Source organism: Lepus europaeus, chromosome 6 (genome assembly GCF_033115175.1).
Source record: "Lepus europaeus isolate LE1 chromosome 6, mLepTim1.pri, whole genome shotgun sequence".
Lineage (NCBI taxonomy): Eukaryota > Metazoa > Chordata > Mammalia > Lagomorpha > Leporidae > Lepus > Lepus europaeus.
The window spans coordinates 57,235,570-57,254,777 of record NC_084832.1 but is presented as its reverse complement, the minus strand read 5'-3'; the positions used below and the strand labels follow the sequence as shown (position 1 = coordinate 57,254,777).

The 19,208-nt window shown below is 43.5% G+C and overlaps 1 protein-coding gene across 2 annotated transcripts in view; it reads left to right on the top strand.

The window, feature by feature from the left end:
• The window catches only part of ENOX1 (ecto-NOX disulfide-thiol exchanger 1), a 599,613-nt gene that overhangs the window by 126,357 nt on the left and 454,048 nt on the right, over positions 1-19,208 (top strand). For both annotated transcript variants that reach the window (XM_062194137.1, XM_062194133.1), the window contains exon 3: positions 7,142-7,208. The gene's annotated coding sequence lies outside the window, so the exon portion shown is untranslated. The remainder of the gene's footprint in view (positions 1-7,141; positions 7,209-19,208) is intronic.

Here is a 19,208-nt window from a genome sequence, read left to right as displayed (position 1 = left end):
AAGGCTATGGAAACCTCTTGAGTCCACAAATTCTGACCTTCTTTAGACAAGGCCTTAATCAAAGTGGAAGTTCTCTCCTTCCTTCAGAGAAAGGTACCTCCTTTTTGATGGCCCATTCTTTCCACTGGAATCTCACTCACAGAGATCTTTCAATTAGATCATATTTTTTTGGCCACAGTGTCTTGGCTTTCCATGCCTGTGAAACTCTCATGGGCTTTTTAGCCAGATGCAAATGCCTTAAGGGCTGATTCTGAGGCCAGAGTGCTGTTTAGGACATCTGCCATTCTATGAGTCTGCTGTGTATCCTGCTTCCCATGTTGGATTGTTCTCTCCTTTTTAATTCTATCAGTTAGTATTAGCAGACACTCTTGTTTATGTGATCCCTTTGACTCTTAGTCCTATCATTATGATCAATTATGAACTGAAACTGATTACTTTGACTAATAAGATGGCATTGGTACATGCCACCTTGATGGGATTGAATTGGAATCCCCTGGCATGTTTCAAGTAAGTCCAAGTGAGCATGTGCCGAACTGTACATCTCCTCCCTCTCTTATTCCCACTCTTATATTTAACAGGGACCACTTTTCAGTTCAATTTAAACACTTAAGAATAATTGTGTGTTAATTAAAGAGTTCAACCAATGATATTAAGTAGAAAAAAAATACTAAAAGGAATAAAGTATTAAGTTGTTCCTCGACAGTCAGGACAAGGGATGATCAAGTCACTGTTTCTCATAGTGTCCATTTCACTTCAAAGTGCTCAGTTAGTTGTCACCGATCAGGGAGAACATATGATGTTTGTCCCTTTGGGACTGGCTAATTTCACTCAGCATGATGTTTTCCAGATTCCTCCATTTTGTTGCAAATGACTGGATTTCATTTTTTTTTTTACTGCTATATAGTATTCTATAGAATATATATCCCATACTTTCTTTATCCAGTCTTCTGTTGATAGGCATTTAGATTGATTCCATGTCTTAGCTAGCTATTGTGAATTGAGCTGCAATACACATTGAGGTGCAGACAGCTCTTTTATTTGCTAATTTATTTTCCTTTGGGTAAATTCCAAGGAGTGGGATGACTGGGTCATGTGGTAGGGCTATATTCAGGTTTCTGAGGAATCTCCCTGCTGTCTTCCATAGTGGCTTTACCAGTTTGCATTCCCAACAACAGTGGGTTGGTGTCCCTTTTTCCCCACATCCTTTCCAGCATCCGTTATTGGTAGATTTCTGTATGTGAGCCATTTTAACTGGGGTGAGGTGAAACCTCATTGTGGTTTTGATTTGTATTTCCTTGATTGCTAGTGATCCTGAACACTTTTTCATGTGTCTCTTGGCCATTTGGATTTTCTTTTTTAAAAAATATCTATTGAGGTCCTTGGCCCATCTCTTAAGTGAGTTGTTTGTTTTGTTGTTGTGGAGTTTCTTGATCTCTTTGTACATTCTGGTTATTAAACCTTTACCGATTGCATAATTTGCAAATATTTTTTTCCCATTCTGTCGGTTGCCTCTTCACTTTCCTGTCTATTTCTTTTGCAGTACAAAACTTCTCAATTTGATGTAATCCCAATTGTTAATTTTGGCTTTGACTGCCTATGCCTCTGGGGTCTTTCCCAAGAAGTCTTTGCCTGTGCCTATATCTTGCGGGGTTTCTTCAATGTTCTCTAATAATTTGATGGTGTTGGGTCATAGATTTAGCTCTTTAATCCATGTTGAGTGGATTTTTGTGTAAGGTGTAAGGTAGGGGTCTTGTTTCATGCTTCTGCATGTGGAAATCCAGGTTTCCCAGCACCATTTGTTGAATAGACTGTCCTTGCTCCAAGAGTTGGTTTTTGATCCTTGATCAAATATAAGTTGACTATAGATATTTGGATTGATTTCCAGTGTTTCTATCCTGTTCCATTGGTCTATCCATCTATTTCTGTACCAGTACCATGCTGTTTTGATTATAACTGCCCTGCAGTATGTCTTGAAATCTGGTTTTGTGATGCCTCTGGCTTTGTTTTTGTTGTACAAGATTGCTTTAGCTATTCGAGGTCTCCTGTGCCTCCATATGAATTTCAGCATCATTTTTTCCAAATCTGAGAAGAGTGTCTTTGGTATTTTGATTGGTATCACATTGAATCTATAAATTGCTTTTGGGAGAATGGACATTTTGATTATATTGATTTTTCCAATTCAGGAGCCTGGAAATTTTTCCATTTTTGGTATCCTCTTCTATTTCTTTAAGATTTTGTAACTCTTGGCCGGCGCTGCGGCTCACTAGGCTAATCCTCTGCCTGTGGCACTGGCACCCTGGGTTCTAGTCTCAGTTGGGGCGCTGGATTCTGTCCCGGTTGCTCCTCTTCCAGTCCAGCTCTCTGCTGTGGCCTGGGAGTGCAGTGGAGGATGGCCCAGGTCCTTGGGCCATGTACCCGCGTGGGAGACCAGGGGGAAGCACCCAGCTCCTGGCTTCGGATCGGCGCAGTGCTCAGGCAGCAATGCGCCAGCCATAGCGGCCACTTGGGGGGTAAACCAACGGAAAAAGGAAGACCTTTCTCTCTGTCTCTCTCTCTCTCTCTCTCTCACTGTCTAACTCTGCCTGTCAAAAAAAAAAAAAAAAAGATTTTGTAATTCTCATTGTAGAGATCTTTGACATCCTTGGTTAAGTTTATTCCAAGGTATTTGATTGTTTTTGTAGATATTTTGAATGGGATTGATCTTAGAAATTCTTTCTCAGCCATGGCATTTTCTGTGCCTTTTTTTTTTTTTTTTTTTTTTAAAGTTCTCTTCTGGAGGAGTGATGATCCCCTTCCAATCATATTAATGGCATTGATGTTAAAGAGAACCATTCATATTTTTTGAGCTTAAAGAGAATTCCAATTTCTAGAACACCTTTGATCATATATTATGAGGTATACTTTTTACATAACTAAGAGATTCAGAGAAAAATTTAACAAATTTCCATCACTGCTCTTTCACTTAACTCTTGATTTCTTGAAATGGAAGGAATTTGCTGACCCTGTTTTTGCTGTCCTGCTCCTTGAATTCAGTGGTGAATCCATACAGGTAAGGCTTCTTAGGGTTCTATTCAGATGCAGCCCAACTTGTCTTGACCCCTCTTCCCTGGATCCAGACCCCTTGTGCCTGATCAGTTGAATGAATCCATTCTGGAAGTTTCTTCCTACTTGCCTAGGAAATCTTGGTGGGCTATAAGTTCCTCACTTGCTTGTAGAACCCAGAAACCTTCAAAGACATAGAATGGTGTGATGAGACTTTTTGTAATAGCATGGTATGTACGCAATAGTATAGGACTAAATGGAGGGATTAAGTAATTTATCTTAGTCACGCTATAGTTTTTGAGCTGTTGTCTGCTCTTTAGAGTTTTCTATTTTGTCATTTTTTGCATCTGACTGCCGAGTGTCTGCCCAAAGCAGTCTCTCTTCCTGTTCTAGTTCTGGGAGGCAAGTTGTATCCGAGATGCTACACTGACCTTATGATTAGGTGACAGTGTCAAAAACCCAGGGGGCATCTTCAAAGTGTACACTGTGTGATAATATTTTCATAGGATTATCTAACTGTGTTGTGCTTTAAGCTTTCTATTAGTTGGTTAGCTATTGTTTCATTTATTCATTCACTCATCAGCTGCTATGGGAGCACATGTAAGTGCTATATTGTAGTAGCTGGACTATACCTGGGGATTAGGATGAAAAGGTAGGCAAAATAGATGAGTATTCTGAGTTTTGCTGATAATTCACAGGTTTAAAATAAAAAGACTGAAATACCTAAAGAAAACCAATTTGCTTTTCTCCAATTCAAAGACTACGTGTGAGATTGGCATATCCCAGCCTACACAGTAGAGTTCTCCATAAGCGTATTTCATGTGGGAAGTGGCACCAGACATTTCCTGTGTTACAATAATCTTCCTGTATTTATTGAGCTATAGCTTGTGAGGCTTCCTGATGGGGCTTTAGATGAGGCTTTTTGTGGGCTGCCTCGTGTCTCTGTCAAGGAGCGCCCGGTGACCTCCTGCTCTGACGCTCGTCTGGCTTGTCCTGGTAGTGCAGCCTGTTTCAGTCGTTCCAGGGGGGGCTCAGGGAGCCACACAAAGCAGGGAAGACAAACAAAATGATTGATTTCATGGTGGGCTGGAAAATGTACTTAGGGAAAACCCAGCGTGGAGTGCAACTCTTTGCTTGGTATATTTTACATCCTTAGAGCCTTTCAGCACAGCGGCTGAATATTGGAATATTCCAGAATAGTTCTACATTGTTTTTAAATGCTGGGCTAGGAGACTACACTTTTTAAAAAGTGTTTCTCTGCCCCTGCCCTCAACTGCGGCTCTGGAAGCAGGTTAGAAGGATCTGAGAACTTCTAGGTATTACAAGGGGATAGTAGAAAAATCCAGCAATTTTCCTACCATGCTAAGCTCTGTGCTCAGGAGAGCTGGCTGCTTACTGATAACAGAGATTCAAGGCTGGGAAAGGAAAGAGTGCATAGGAGAGGGGAATAAAAATGAGGGGTTGTTGGTGAAGAGAAGGGAAAGGAGACCAAGGAAAAAGGGCATGGTGGTGTTTGTGTGTCCTGCCTTATCTGCTCTCACAAAAAGGAGCATGGGAAAAAGCAGGCAGAGCAAAAGGGGAACAAGGAGAGGTGACTAGATACAAGAGAGCACTTGGAGGTAGTACGCGAGAAGGAAATGAGTCCAATAAATCCAAAAACAAGTGAGAGGGAAGGAGACTGGATAAGAGCTATTTAAATGCAGGAAGATGAGATGGTCTTGGGGAGGGAATGCCCGCTTTGGTCACACTGAGAGCCTTCAGTTGCTCCCAGTGGTGCATCTGCCAAATAGCCAGTGTCTCTTGCCCAAGACATTTTCCTGACTTTGTATTAGCTTTAATGCGATTCTCTTTATGGTCCCTGTATTTCTGGTTGCAGTTTCATTGACACTCGATGTGATCAAATAGCAAACGCGAAGGCACAGCTCTGTTATCCCTGGCCCCTTGCAGTGTGCAGTCGACTTCTGAGTCAGGGCTCCTCACGTTTGATGTTTGCCATTCCTCCTTATGTATAGCTAGGAAGGTTGAAAAGGAAGAAAACGTTCCTAAGGGCTGCCACATTTACAGCTAATGCATCCGCACAGTCAAAGTAGCCAAAGAAACACTACAGAATATAGATTTAGTATTTTTTTCCCAAGTAAGGTGGTTGACTCTTGTATTGCTGGCCTGGTTACTTGCCCTAACCCAGCACCATACTTGCTGCACCTGTTGGTAATCTTCTTGAAAGATCTTTCCATATCTTTTTTATAGTACTCAGTTCAGGATGCTCCCAGTATTGCAGATCTGAGTCAGGGGCTTCTAAGTGTCTACCAGGGCACTCTGCAACCTTGGCTTCCTATGTTGATCTTTCTCCATTGCAGCTACCATGCCATGCCGCGGTTTTTGCCCTTGTACTTTGAGCTGTCTGTACAAGGTTGGTTATGATTGAGCACCAATTGAGGAAATGGATCAAAGTCTATAATGCTGGTCTATAAAGAGTGTAAAATAAATTCTAGATTGGGTTATGTTTTTAGATACCAGTTAACAATTACTCTTAAGTGTAATAGTAGGGATTTTTGTAGGGTCTAGTAGGATAATATTTCCTATACTCATGCAACCACAGGTTAAGCATCCTGAATGTGGAAGTCTAAAATAGAAAGTTTTTGAACACCAACAGGACACTCACAAACTTTTGGATTTCAGGTTTTTGGGTAGGGATGCTCAGGCAGTTAAGTCTATGCAGATGTTTCAAAATCCTAAAATCTCTAAGGTCTAAAACCCTTCAGATCCTGAGCATTTCAGCTAAAGGCTCTGCAGCTTACATAATAGAGGAACTGTGATTCTGTTAACTTCTAGATACCAGAGGATGATCTTGAGGTTTCAGACAACCTATTTTGTGTAACACTGGTAACCACAGGCCTGATGCATAAGGCAGCCCTCAGATTTCAATGTTTATAGGACTCACCTGAGGAGCTTGTTAACATCCAGATTATATTGCTGGTGTCTGATGGGTTGAGATTCTCTTCAAGCTGCCTTGTGAGGCTAGTGTTGCTATCCATGGACCACACTCTGAGTGAACAACACTTAAAATACTTTCTAGAAAATAAAGCTGGGGTTTATTCTACAAAAATGTGTAGCTGCATTTCATAGTTTGCAGGACAGTAGATTTTTTTTCTTTCTTTCTTTCTTTCTTTTTTAAAGATTTATTTACTGAGGCCAGCGCTGTGGCACAGTGGGTAATGCCTCTGCCTGCAGTGCCTGCATCCCACATGGGTGCCGGTTTGGGTCCCAGCTGCTGCACTTCCTATCCAGCTCTCTGCTATGGCCTGGGAAAGCAGTAGAAGATGGCCCAAGTCGTTGGGCTCCTGCACCCGCATGGGAAACCCAATAGAAGCCCCTGGCTCCTGGCTTCAGATCGACTCAGCTCTGGCTGTTGAGGCCAACTGGGGAGTGAACCAGTGGATGAAAGATCTCTCTCTCTCTCTCTCTGCCTCTCCTTCTCTTTGCATGTAACTCTTTCAAATAGATAAAACTCTTTCAAATAAGTAAATACATCTTATTTGTACTTACTTACTACAGAGAGTCTGAGGTATAGAGAGAGTTTTTTTTTTTTTTTTTTTAAAGATTTTCTTAAAGAAAACTGGTGTTCTTATTTCCAGTTAGAAAGTTACAAGAATTTCTTGCCCTTAAAAACACTGCATCTGGTACTGGTCAGCTCCCCAAACTGCTTTAGAATGAGCCTGTGTGTTGTCCTGCCCTTTGCTGACACCCAGCTTCACTTGTTTAGCTATTCTCAGGTTTAGAAGGCCCTGGCCTTGGCATTGGCCCGGGTATGGCTTCATTAGCAGCAAGGACTACTTTTAAAGCAGAAATACTCTTTGGAAGATTGGCAGTTCAAAGGCTGTGTTTATGATGAGACCTTCGCATTTATCGATTGTTAGCAGGTTAGCGCTGTGCAAAGACCTTCTCCAGGGGCATCCAGTTGCAATGGCCGGAAATGTAAAGGGCACTGTTCAGCTGGAGTTTTGCAAGCGAAACCTGCATCTGCTTACAAATGTTCCGTCTGCTCTCTGAAGGTGATATTTGAAGTTTTTTTTCAAACAAGATGGCCTTTATTTTGCAGGTGTTTTGCAGCCAGCGTGAGGAGAGAGAGAGAAAGAGAGAGAGGAGAGAACGAACATCACGCTCAGGTAAAGAGATGGTGGTGTGTGCAGCGTAAATGACAAGCAGGACTAATGGCAGGTCATTTGTTATCGCATGAGCCATGACTGAGTTTAATTCTGCCATCCTCTTATGTGTGTCTTAGTTACGTCTGGGTTGCGCGGGCCTGTGATCAGAGACCTCATTGAACTGTCATGTGTTTGAGGGGCATCTGTGAAGTGCCTGGGCGAGAGCCTCTCTAAGCAATAAGGAGACAGGCCTGGCCCTGCAATCCTGGTCCAGCTTCTGCAGAGCTAATGTAGAGTTATTACTGGTTTTCATCTTTGTTACTTGCTCAGAAGGATTTTATCACTTCAACACTTCTGTAAGTGTACAAACACCGAAGACCTCTAATTAGTCTTAGCTGTGTCCCCTTATCTGAAGTTGTCCTACATTTCCTTTATATTTTCTTTTAAGATAAATATATGTCCCACAATTTTGATTTCCTCAAGTGAGTCACCAAGATTAATTTTCCATTAACCTCTATTGCTTCTGGTTTTTTTTTTTAATTTTATTTCTAATCATCCTCTTATAGGATTACGCATTCCCCATTGGATCAGCTTTTCATTAGGGTGTACACCATCTTTTTCTTGGAGGGTCCTTACGGCATTGATGTCGATGGTGGTGATCTGTCACGTGGTGCTTGGCCACGGCCCCATCAGCAGAGCTGGAGCATCTCCAGGGAGAGCCACGCCAAGAGATCTATTGACTATGGCACTTCTGCTACTGGGCTTGCTTCTGTTGTTACCCAATCTGGATCCATTTCCTCCAACTGCCTTAACCAAGTACTAGAAACTGGCTGGTATAAAGAACAGAACTTTGTCATCTCATAGTTTTGCAGGCCAGAAGTCCAAAACTTAGGTGTCAGCAGGGTTGGTTGTTTCTTGTCAGATTTATGAGAAAGAACCTGTTCCAAGTCTTCCCCCTTCCTTCTGGTTCCTTAGGCATCACTTGGCTGTGCCATTATTTTTATTTGAAAGTTATTCATTGATTTATTCATTTATATTTGAAAGGCAGAATGAAAGAGGGAGGAGAAACAGCAGAGAGAGAGAGAGAGAGAGAGAGAGAGAGAGAGAGAGAGTTCTTTCACCCTCTGTTTCACTCCCCAAATGTCTGCAACAGCCAGGGATGGGCCAGGCTGAAACCAGGAGCCAGAAACTCTATGGATCCTACTTGAGCAGCAAAAGTACTTGAGCCATCATATTATCATCTGTTGCCCCAAAGCCACATGCATATTAGTAGGAAGCTGGATCAGAGGCATAGGTGGGATTTGAACCCAGGCACTAAGATATGGGACGTGGGCCTCCCAAGTGGCAGCTTAGCAAATTGTGCCTCAGTGGCTGCCCCTCTGTCTTTCTGTGTCTTGCCTCTATGATCATCTGGGTTCAGATCCCCCATTTTATTGGCACACTAGTCAGCTTAGGGCCCGCCCTAGTAGCCTCATCATGACTTGGTCATCCATAAGCACTCTATTTCCAAATAATCTCATTCACATGTATGGAGAAGAGGACTTCAACACCTTCTCAGGGTACACAATTCTACTCATATCACTAAGCAAAAGGGGACTTTATTCCTCGCAGTGCCTCATAAAATCTATAGCACAGAACCTGCTGCTTAATATTTGTTGAATGAGTGAATGGCAAATGCCATAATGGCCATGGTCAGATTTAACTTACTGAAGCGAAGTGTGGTGACCAGCAGTGGGCAGGTATTATGCTGAGTCTGTCGTTGGTGAACTCTTTATGCCAGCATAGTCTAAGTTAAACAACAGCTCACTTAAATGGGGCAAGCTTTCTTTATGTACAAGTAATAGCAAGTGAGGTTTTCACAAAATGTGCCCCCTGTGTGAGCCGGTCCTGCCTTCTCTGCTGGCCTCACTGGTTGAACTGCTAATTTACATGCTGTCTCCATCAGTACATCAAGATATCTTTCCAGCTAATTCAATACCATTTAAATCATACTTAGCTGGGCTGTTCTTTCTTTCCAGCTGCATCACTTTGCACTTATTAAATTTAACATTCTGTTTCCTAGCTTTAATGTGCAAATGCTACCCTGAAACAGATCTGCCCTGGTGGCTACTTCTCCCTTCGCTCTGCTTCCCTCGCTCCACATGAGCGGATGTTACCTTTGGAGTGTTCAGGCTTGGGTGTTGACATAGTATTAGGGCACTGGTTTTCAGGTAGCACCCAAATAACTATTCTTTAGAGATGTTTGTTTGGGGGAAATCCTTCTGTCTTGGTGGGTTAGTGCTTTCTGGACCTGTCTGCTGTTACTTCTAGGAAAGGATTGCCTTTTCTTTCTTTCTTTTTTAAAGATTTATTTATTTATTTGAAAGCCAGAGTTACACAGAGAGAGAAGGAGAGGCAGAGACAGAGAGAGGTCTTCCTTCTGTTGGTTCACTCCTCAATTGGCTGCAACGGCCAGAGATGCACCAATCCAAAGCCAGGAGCCAGGAGCTTCTTCTGGGTCTCCCATCCGGATGCAGGGGCCCAAAGACTTGGGCCATCCTCTACTGCTTTCCCAGGCTACAGCAGAGAGCTGGATGGGAAGTGGAGCAGCCAGGTCCTGAGCTGGCGCCCATATGGGATGCTGGCACTGCAGGCGGCGGCTTTACCCACTCTGCACAATGCAAGCCCCAGAACTACCTTTTCAAAACAAAAAGGAAACTTCTGCTGGGAGGACACAAAAGCCAGGGAAAATTTCTTCCTGGGAATAAGGCTGGTTGAGGAGCCCTGTGGCTGCATTTAGGCCCATGGGTTAGTAGCATGTGGAGCTGCTCCACCTAGGCAGGCCAAGGTGTAGATATGGACTCAGGCTCAAGCTCTCCCACAGCCCCTCCCCCCCAGGAGTTTTCCTGTAGGGGCAGAAGTAGGGGAGGGTGGTGCTGCAGGCCATCCCTTAATCATGAGATAATAGATCTTACCGATGTAGCGCTGGATTTGTGAGATGACAACAGGCAGTTGAACATGAAAATAAAGATCTACCTTAGCATTTTTCACACCGACATTAGGCCTAAGGAAATTGGTAAATCAACTGGCAAATATTTATGGCGTGTGTGATGTGTGCAGGCACAGCTCCCCCACGCGCCGTGCACGCGTGTCTAACTTCATCCTGGCGCCTTCCCATCTTAGGTTTCTTTTCCGTTTTATTCAAGAGCTCATTCCCCTTGAGTAGAGGCCTTTTCTATAACTCGCCATCCGTGGTCTCCTTATTTGGTTTCTGAGACTATCTGTAGGGCTTCAGTAAAATTAAGACAGTTGACTTGCTTTGGTGACACTGATCATATCGCAGTGACAGTGGGACAGCCCGGTCACCTGCAGGTAGAGCCCGGTGAGCAGTTGCATTCCAGTGATTCACCTGTCGTGAGACAGCTGGCCGGGTACTCTGCACCGTGCCCTTCTTGGGTTACAACATGGCAGTGAATCTTGTTTTAATAACTAAGTTACTTTAGGTGCACCTGATACGTGTCTAGTATTAGAAAATAGGCCTGAAGTGTCTTAAGCGCTAAAAACTAGTTGTTGTTACTGGTCCTCTCTCCACTTCCAGTTTGTGATTTCAGTAATCTTAGGCTTCTGAAGCTCAGGTATCTGGCTTTCATGGAATTGATGATTATATATTTGTATATATTCGCTGCTAAACTCTGCTATTAAAAAGCAGGAAATGATTTTTATATTAACACGATAGCTTTTTTTAGATCTCTGAAATTAAAGTGTATTTATGATGGTATGGAAAGTATTTTAATTAAGCAAATTATACTTTAAATCAAAATCTATCAGTTTTTTTTTGTTTTTTCAGGAAATTTTTGCCGACGAATAATTTAAAATATGAACAACCTTCCTTCTTGTTTTCTCTGGGTTCTGTAGCTCTCGGAGGGTTCCTTCCTTGTTTCACTTTTTTTTTTTTTTTCCTTTTTGACAGGCAGAGTGGATAGTGAGAGAGAGAGACAGAGAGAAAGGTCTTCCTTTTTGCCATTGGTTCACCCTCCAGTGGCTGCCGCGGCCAGCGCATCGTGCTGATCTGAAGCCAGGAGCCAGGTGCTTCTCCTGGTCTCCCATGTGGGTGCAGGGCCCAAGGACTTGGGCCATCCTCCACTGCACTCCCGGGCCATAGCAGAGAGCTGGCCTGGAAGAGGGGCAACCGGGATAGAATCCGGCGCCCCAACCGGGACTAGAACCCTGTGTGCCGGCGCCACAAGGTGGAGGATTAGCCTGTTAAGCCACGGCGCCGGCCCGTTGTTTCACTTTAATTCATGAATTCATGTTACGTGAGCTGTCAATAGAAAAGTGATGAGAATGGCGGTGGTCTCAGAAGCTGGGCAGTGTCCATCTGTTGCTCTCAAGTTTCTGTGATTGGTATCTTTATTTTCCTTTACCTTGTTCATCGATTACTATCCTTTTCCAGAGACTTCCTTTTTCTTTTGTTTATTTTCTTTAGTTTGATCATTCAGAGTGTTTATTGTTTGTGCACTCCTTCAGCCATGGATTCCTGGATCCTGGCACGTGCCAGGAATCACTCTGGGAAAAATGCCAAGTGTATTATGATGTCGGTGGGAAGGACTCATGCAAACATCCTTGCTCTGATCGAGGTCTTGTTAACTGTACGTTTCATAGAGGAAACAAAGCACTTCAGTGAGTGGGGACCAGTGGGAGGATGTCCAAGAGTGAAGATGGGGTCTGGATGGAGGCTGAGAAGAGTGGAAAGGAGAGGTTGATGGCCGTGGTGAGGGAGAGTTCCACGGGAGACAGAGGCTGGGCTGGTGGGGAGGTGTGCGAGCACAGGTATGCTTGTGCACTCTTTGTTGTTTGGGTGGTGCGGGGAATGAAGTGGGAAGAGGGATGTGGACCTAGAAGAGCTCTGCCGGAAGGCAGAAATCCAGTCTTGAAAGCACCTTCACCCTGGGGCTGGCACTGTGGCGTAGCGGGTTAAGCTGTAGCTTGGGACACCAGCATCCCATATGGGCGCCGGTTCGAGTCCCGGCTGCTGCACTTCTGATCCAGCTCTCTGCTAATGGCTGGGGAAAGCAGTGGAAGATGGCCTAAGTGCTTGGGCCCCTGCACCCACATGGGAGAACTGTAAGAAGCACCTGGCTCCTGGCTTCACCTGACACAGCCCCGGCTGTTAGGGCCATCTGGGGAGTGAACCAGCAGATGGAAGATCTCTGTCGCTCCCTGTCTCTCTGTAACTCAACCTTCCAAATAAATATATTTCTTCAAAAAATTTCTTTGACCCTTTGCTTGTCCTTCCTTTCAGGGTCAATGCCGTAAGCAGCAGTGCGTTCACTGTAGGCCACATGTTGCATGGAGTTTGTGTTTATCTCCTGCCCAGCTCGGCTCAGCCTGGCCTCACTGCCTCCCCAGGGAAGTCCAGCCTATTTTATTCACTCTGTTAAGTCATTTGCTCAGCCAGATTTGCCTGCTTTGCCTCTCACACACAATTTGCTCACTTCCCTCTCTTAGCTCCCAGTTTCAGAATCCTGCCATCCTCCAAGATCTCCCTGAAATTCATGTCCTGTACGAAAACTTTTCTCTACTCATAAGTAGACTATAAAACTTTTCTCTACTCACGAGTGGTTTCACCCCTTCACAGTCAATGGAGTCTCATAGCATCATTTCCCCGTGCTTCTTTATATCACAAGTTAGTTTGGGAACGCTCTCGGGAGGACTGCCCACGCGTTGAAGAGAAAGGCGGTGCACCTATTACGTCTGCTACTTAGGCCGAAAGAGCAGCTTCTTGCATTCAGGAGACGCTGCATTGATGTTTGTTAAACGAATGGAGGGAAACCGAGCTCCTTTAATTTGTAAGGCTGTTACGGAGGTGGAACTGAGGGATTGATTAGCTGTCATACGGAGAGGCAGTGGTTAATGTAATGTCCAGATGAAACTCTTGCCGGGCAGAATAATTGTCAGTGGAGGTAGAAGGATTAGGTTAAACAAAAGGCAGGACTATGTACAGAGGAGCGGGGCAGTTTAGCTGAAAACCAGTCAAGCTAACGTAAGATTTAGACACGGGAAGAAGACACTTAGAAATCCACACAATCACTCTGACAGTGAGTGACAGATGGCGTAACAGGTAAAAGCAGTGCATTGCATTAAGATGCTGGCCATCATTATGAGAAATGGCCCCTGGAAGACCTTGATTCAATTTGAGGCTTCTCTGTTACAGATCTGGAGACAATCACAAGTTCAGAAATATATTTATGAAACTCTGGTGCCACTGAGCTCAAAAGACCGTAATCCTATTAAGTTGAGATTTTGAAAAGGGTAAACATGAATAGCTGAAAAGAGATATTGATTAAAGAAGTAATATGAACAGGAATAATGGAATTAAAGTAATTGAGGCAATATTGGGCCTAATGGACCTTGTTCTCCTCATGCCTGACTTCTGCTTGTGTATCGAGTTGGCTCTGAAGTCGATCAGGCTGTGTGCACCAAGAGAGAAGGACACGATGGAAGAATTAGTATTACCGTCTATAAAAAAATCAATCTGTTGTTCTTTCCGAAGAATATCAATCAGTCTGTGTAATCAATTAGCTGGGATTTCTTATTTGCTTATTAGATAATCAGACAAATGATAAGAAAAGACTGCATGCCTTGTACAGAGTGGATACTCAGTAAATATTTCCTGAATTAAAAACCAAAGGGTATGGTGGTTTTACTGTAAAACCTACTGCAATATAAAGCCATTATCAGCACTCCTTCAATCCCATCGCCTGTATCCGTAGTACTGTAAATGTGGACTACTCAGTTTTATCGATTCTTCCTCTAAAGGGAGTTCTTTCACTTTTCATACTTCCAGGCAGTCCTGGCCAGCTGCGTGTGACCTTGGCTACTGGATTATTTAGTTTCTTAACTGTTTCCTGTGATCAGATTGTCTTCCCTATGCAGTACTGGTAGAGCACAGTTTTTGAAATATCGCTTTGATGACACTACTCCCTGTGCAGAAATTTTCACTGTCCCCTCTTTGTCTACAGAGTCGCAGTCGCTGTACTTCAAAGTTCATTCCATGCGCTATGGCTTTGAAGAGCTTCTGCATTCTGACTTCTCCCGCTACCCAGCCACACTTGACTTCCACCAGTCCCCCAGGGGGAGGATGGATTTGTCTCTTTATGGGTCATCCCGTTTTTGAACGTGCACAATATACTACTTGGAATTCTTCCTCTTATGTCTATGTCCATCCAATTAAAGTCAATTCTGCTTCTGGCTATAGTTATATTCCTTAAAACTGTGCACTATCAAAATTGTGTTATAAAGACAGTTATTTTAGCAGTATCTGATGTTAGGGATTAGGGAGTTTCATGTGCACAGTAACAAAGTTGTTTTACCTTGAGGTTATTTCGATGATGATACTTTCAAATCTCTGTAGGAATATATCCTTAAAACCTGAGCATCATTAAAAAAAAACTATTTATCTGTATTTCTTTTCATAAGGTTATACTGAACTAAATGTTATTTTTAAATTATGTCAACATCATAATGATCTGCTATTATGAGAAACTGAATAAGGACATGTAAGGCAGCCACATTGGATACAGGAGAGCTTTTTCTTCTTATTCCAGCAGGCTTGTGTGCATAAAATACATTGCATTCCCCAATGCATTGATCACCTTAGCTCCGGTACAAATTATGCAACCTTTGCAGAAGAAATGATCAGAACATTGTTTTTCAAAACTGAGTTGACGCCCTATTTTCCTCCATTAACTTTGGCCCTTGCCTCTGTATTGATCTTTTGCCAATGGTGTTTTTCTCCCCTGAGTTCTGTCTTGTAGGTTGACAATTTGAGGACCCCTTTAATAGTTTATCCTTTTGATAATTTTGAGAGGCTCTTCTGAAATAAGGACATATTTTTATTTCCCACAGTGCCCAACACATCATGAGGCTAATGAGATCTATTAGTTTATAAGAGGATTCAGTTACTAAATTCAGTTTTACCTAAATCCGCAGATGGCCATTTTCCCATTTTCCTATTCCTCCTGAGCATTTGGCCTTGTATTAATGATGAAAAGCAACTGAGCGATCCCTGTTTCAACATTAGTGCAGAAGGGTGAACAGTGATGGCTAGCTTTAGTTATGGATGAATGTATAGCTAGTTCTTAGCCTTTCCTGAAACTTCAGTACAATGATATTTAAAGGATTTTTTTTTAACAAGACATTCACCTGGAAGCACAAATAAAAGAGTGAACAGCCACAATAGTTTGGAATCTGGGATATAGATGGATTCCTTATAACTTATTTAGCAGATCCAAGAGAGTAGACTTTTAGTCTGGAAGAGAAAAAAGAAGAAGAAATAACCCAGTGTTACTGATGAGTTCTTGGAAGCTGAAGATTGAGAACGCCCAGAAGTGAGGATAAAGACAGGTGTCCACTTAGGAGTACTCGCCAAGGATTGTATCTGCTCCCCAACTTCACAGGAGCATTAACTAGCCCTCTTTCAACAGAGGGATGCGGTTTTGCATGGTTTCTACAGAGATGACAAAATGGAAGTTTTCTGATTTGAAGGTATGAAGAAAATTTAAAAGTGCTACAATATGGTCTTGAAATTTCGTGGATTACATTGATTTTTTACATCTTAAAAATGGCAGCACTTTCTTCTCTCTGCCCTGTAGTCTGTGGGCAGCTGGGATGATACTTCAAGGCTGGGAGACTTCCAGGAGTCTTCCTTGGGAACCTCATCAAACGATAAAACGCAAGGATTCTAGCACCACGTGGTCCCCAGGGAAAGGCCGAGCACCGTCCTCAGCTAAAGCCCACATCGGCGATCAGTCTCCTTCCGGCCTCCTTGCCCACCTGGTGCTCCCCTGTGCGTGTTAGGAGAAGACAAGTCACTGGAGAGAGGCCTCTGTCCGAGAAACAGACACCATGCAGGGAGAAGGGAACTATTTGAAGGAAACAGAATACAGTAGGAAGAGGTATGTGTGTTTTTGAAGCGAACAGTAACCTTAAGGGTTTATCATCTTTGATCATAAAACAGAAGATATAACTTAGAACTGGATCACTTAACCCCTTTTCTTTTGATCTCCTCTCCGTACAAACTGTTTGCATCTCTTAAAGGCCAACATTGACCAGGAGCTGCAGCTGGGCTCAGCACCCTCCAGCCTCAGCACAGCGTTGTGTGTCGTTTTAGCCTTTTCCTCCCAACTTGGCTTAGTCGGCCCTCCTCCGCCCCCCCCCCCCCCACAGCCACTCTGCTTCCTGTCCTGTGAGGGCCCTTGCCCTGGGCGCACGTGGAATCCGTACCCTTCTTGTACTGGGTCACTTCGTGGTGTTGGTGCTTGTCTCACTTCTGACAGAAGCTCCAGCGGCTTTGGGGCGTATCCATCATGTTTGTCCCAGCACTACAGGCACAGGAAGAACTCAGCGATATCGCTGGGGAAGATAAGGCAAGCAAGCTATTCCAAGCACAAAACACCTCAGTGTTTATAAGGGCTGGAGGGTAAAGTTAAGAAAGTTTTCCAGAAAGTGGGGTAAAAAGAGCACATCATACAGAAACAAAGAAGGAGACTTGTAGGATTGGCTCATGGCCTGCAACGTCCAAAAATAGCAATGGTAGATAGAGAGAACACTCAGTATGGCAGAGAACAAAGACATAATTAACCAAAATTGCCCGCAACCCAGGCTGGGAGCTTGCAGACCAAAGGAGAGTAGTGACATGCCATCGTGGAACTTTGCAACTGTGGGATGTTCTCCGGGAAGTGACAGGTGCTAGCTGACAAAAAAGAAGGAAACAGGGGTTTCAGGCAAAGACAAACAACAGAGTTCCCAAAGTGAGGGCAAGAGGGGTCTCCAGGTAACTTTGCAGGAGGATTTGTCCCCACCTGGCCTAAACTGGAGCAGGTGCAGGGGTCTGGCTGAGAGTTTTTCAAGATGATACAGTTGATAAAACACATGCTCTGTTTGTGTTGAGGGGGATTTACAAGTCTGAGGGAGCCTGGGGGGCTAATAACATGACAGGCACAGAGGAAACCAAGCCGATTTAAATACCACCAAGATGAACTCCAGGGAAAACAGACAGACATTGAGAAAAGAAAGTGTTGTTCTAGAAGACTTCATGACACTGCAGTATCTCTCATGCTGTACACGCAGATATTTCAAATAGCCACTTGTGATGACTTCTCGGGGGACGGGAACCTGAGGATGCACGTGTGTGTAGAGAGCATTGATACTTACTGTCCTCACTGGGTGATCAAAAGACACCACCTAAAAATGCAAAGCCAACAAAATTCAACATGTTACTTAAATCAGTTTATCTAAATGTCTACATTCTTGTGGCACACACAGACACTGGTGCTAAATAATATAGGAAGCTGGAGATAGCAGTTTGGAGAGTAAGCGTCCAAATATTTTAAACATCTTTAATGAGAAACCTGAACTTTCTTTCATGCTGTAGCTTCTTTTCATTTCGCTTATATTCCTGAAATGACTAATCACAGTTCTTGATCAAAATTTCGGTGGCTCTCTCTTCAAATTCTTGTTAGTCACTGTTCAGGTTGACACCACACCAGTAGCAGCTTCACCATTTCACCACTATTCTGCATTCTACAGCAATAGAATTAAAATTACACTAATAATCTTAATAATTTTACCCTTTTCTTTGCTGGATGAATGCAATATTCTGATAATTCTCATGGGTTTTAAATCCACCTGAATTTAGTGAAGTGATTAAAAACAATGATGAGACCCTAATTTGTAAAAGGTCTGTATCTTGTTATAACAGTCATCTCATAGGTAGCTTGGATGCAGCAAAGGAGCTTCATTAGACCCCAATGGAGCACATTAGACCCCTTCGTGTCGTGAAGATGGAAGTCTGGGGAGACTTCTCCCTGGCTTTTCCCACAAGGTGCTCTCTCCCCCCACCTTTCTAGAGCCCTGCCGGCAACTGCTGCACCTGGCATACCTGGAACAAAACCTCTTCCTCCGGCAGCTACGTGGGCTGGGCTGCCTCTCCACAAAGTGCCTTAGCAGCAGTCTCATTCGCACCTACGTCTAATGCCTCTTGGTGGTGCAGTGAACAACGGGCCTTCAGACCTGAGCAGGTGACACCAGCTGCCCCAGACCCTACGTGACTGCCAAGGCCAAGGGGCAACAACACCTCATAGCATAACTGGGACCAATTGATTTCACAGTAGTGAGCCAAGGTCTACCAGTTGGGAAGCTCTGATTTCCAGATGTAGAAGAAATTCCACCGTGATTACTTAAGGAATTGAAAGCACTTATCTCCATGCCTTGCACTGTTTAACAATTGAGACTGTTACATGTAAATTGGTTTAAATACAGATGAAACTTTAAAAAGTCTTTCTCCTATGGTCTTATGAGGCCTTCCAGGCCTTTTGCCTTTGTCAACACTTTGGAGCATTGGAGAGAGCTGCTTTCAACACTGTTGTTCTGAGATGAGGTGACAAAATGCATACAATGGTGGAAGATCGCCTACTGTTTTAAATGGAAGGCTATTTAGCTTATGAATTATCTACATGCTCTATTTTGTTTCAGGGCTTAAGACAGATAAAGGAGCAATGTGTCTGAAGATAACAGTCTTCATTGTTTTTCCAAAATGGAACAACAGAAGAATTAATGGGAAGTGTATCTTGTGTTTTGCAACTTCAACTGGTTATTTTCCAGTGTGCCTTTAATGTGTTTCTAGGGAAGTTGGTAATAATGTTTTAGGAGAGGAGTTAAGAAACTGATAGTTGCTCTTTCACCAAAGTAGCTGGACAAGAAGAAAGGCCCTGTGGCTACAGAGTGGGGAGCACTCCTCCTCCATGGAGGGCTCCGGACGTGTGACCCTCGGTGCCCTCCAGATTCAAGACTGAAACTGGAAACAGTGGCCCTTTAATTTGCTGCTCACTTTATGGGCCTGCTGGTTTGTTCTCATTTCTCAGGCCTCTACTATGCCATCACGAGGGGTTTACAGTTTTAGCCTGAGGTCTCTGTGCTTCATCTCTCCTTTTGTTCTTCACTTACGTTGCCTCTCCGGTTCCATCTTCTGAGAGGTTCTGA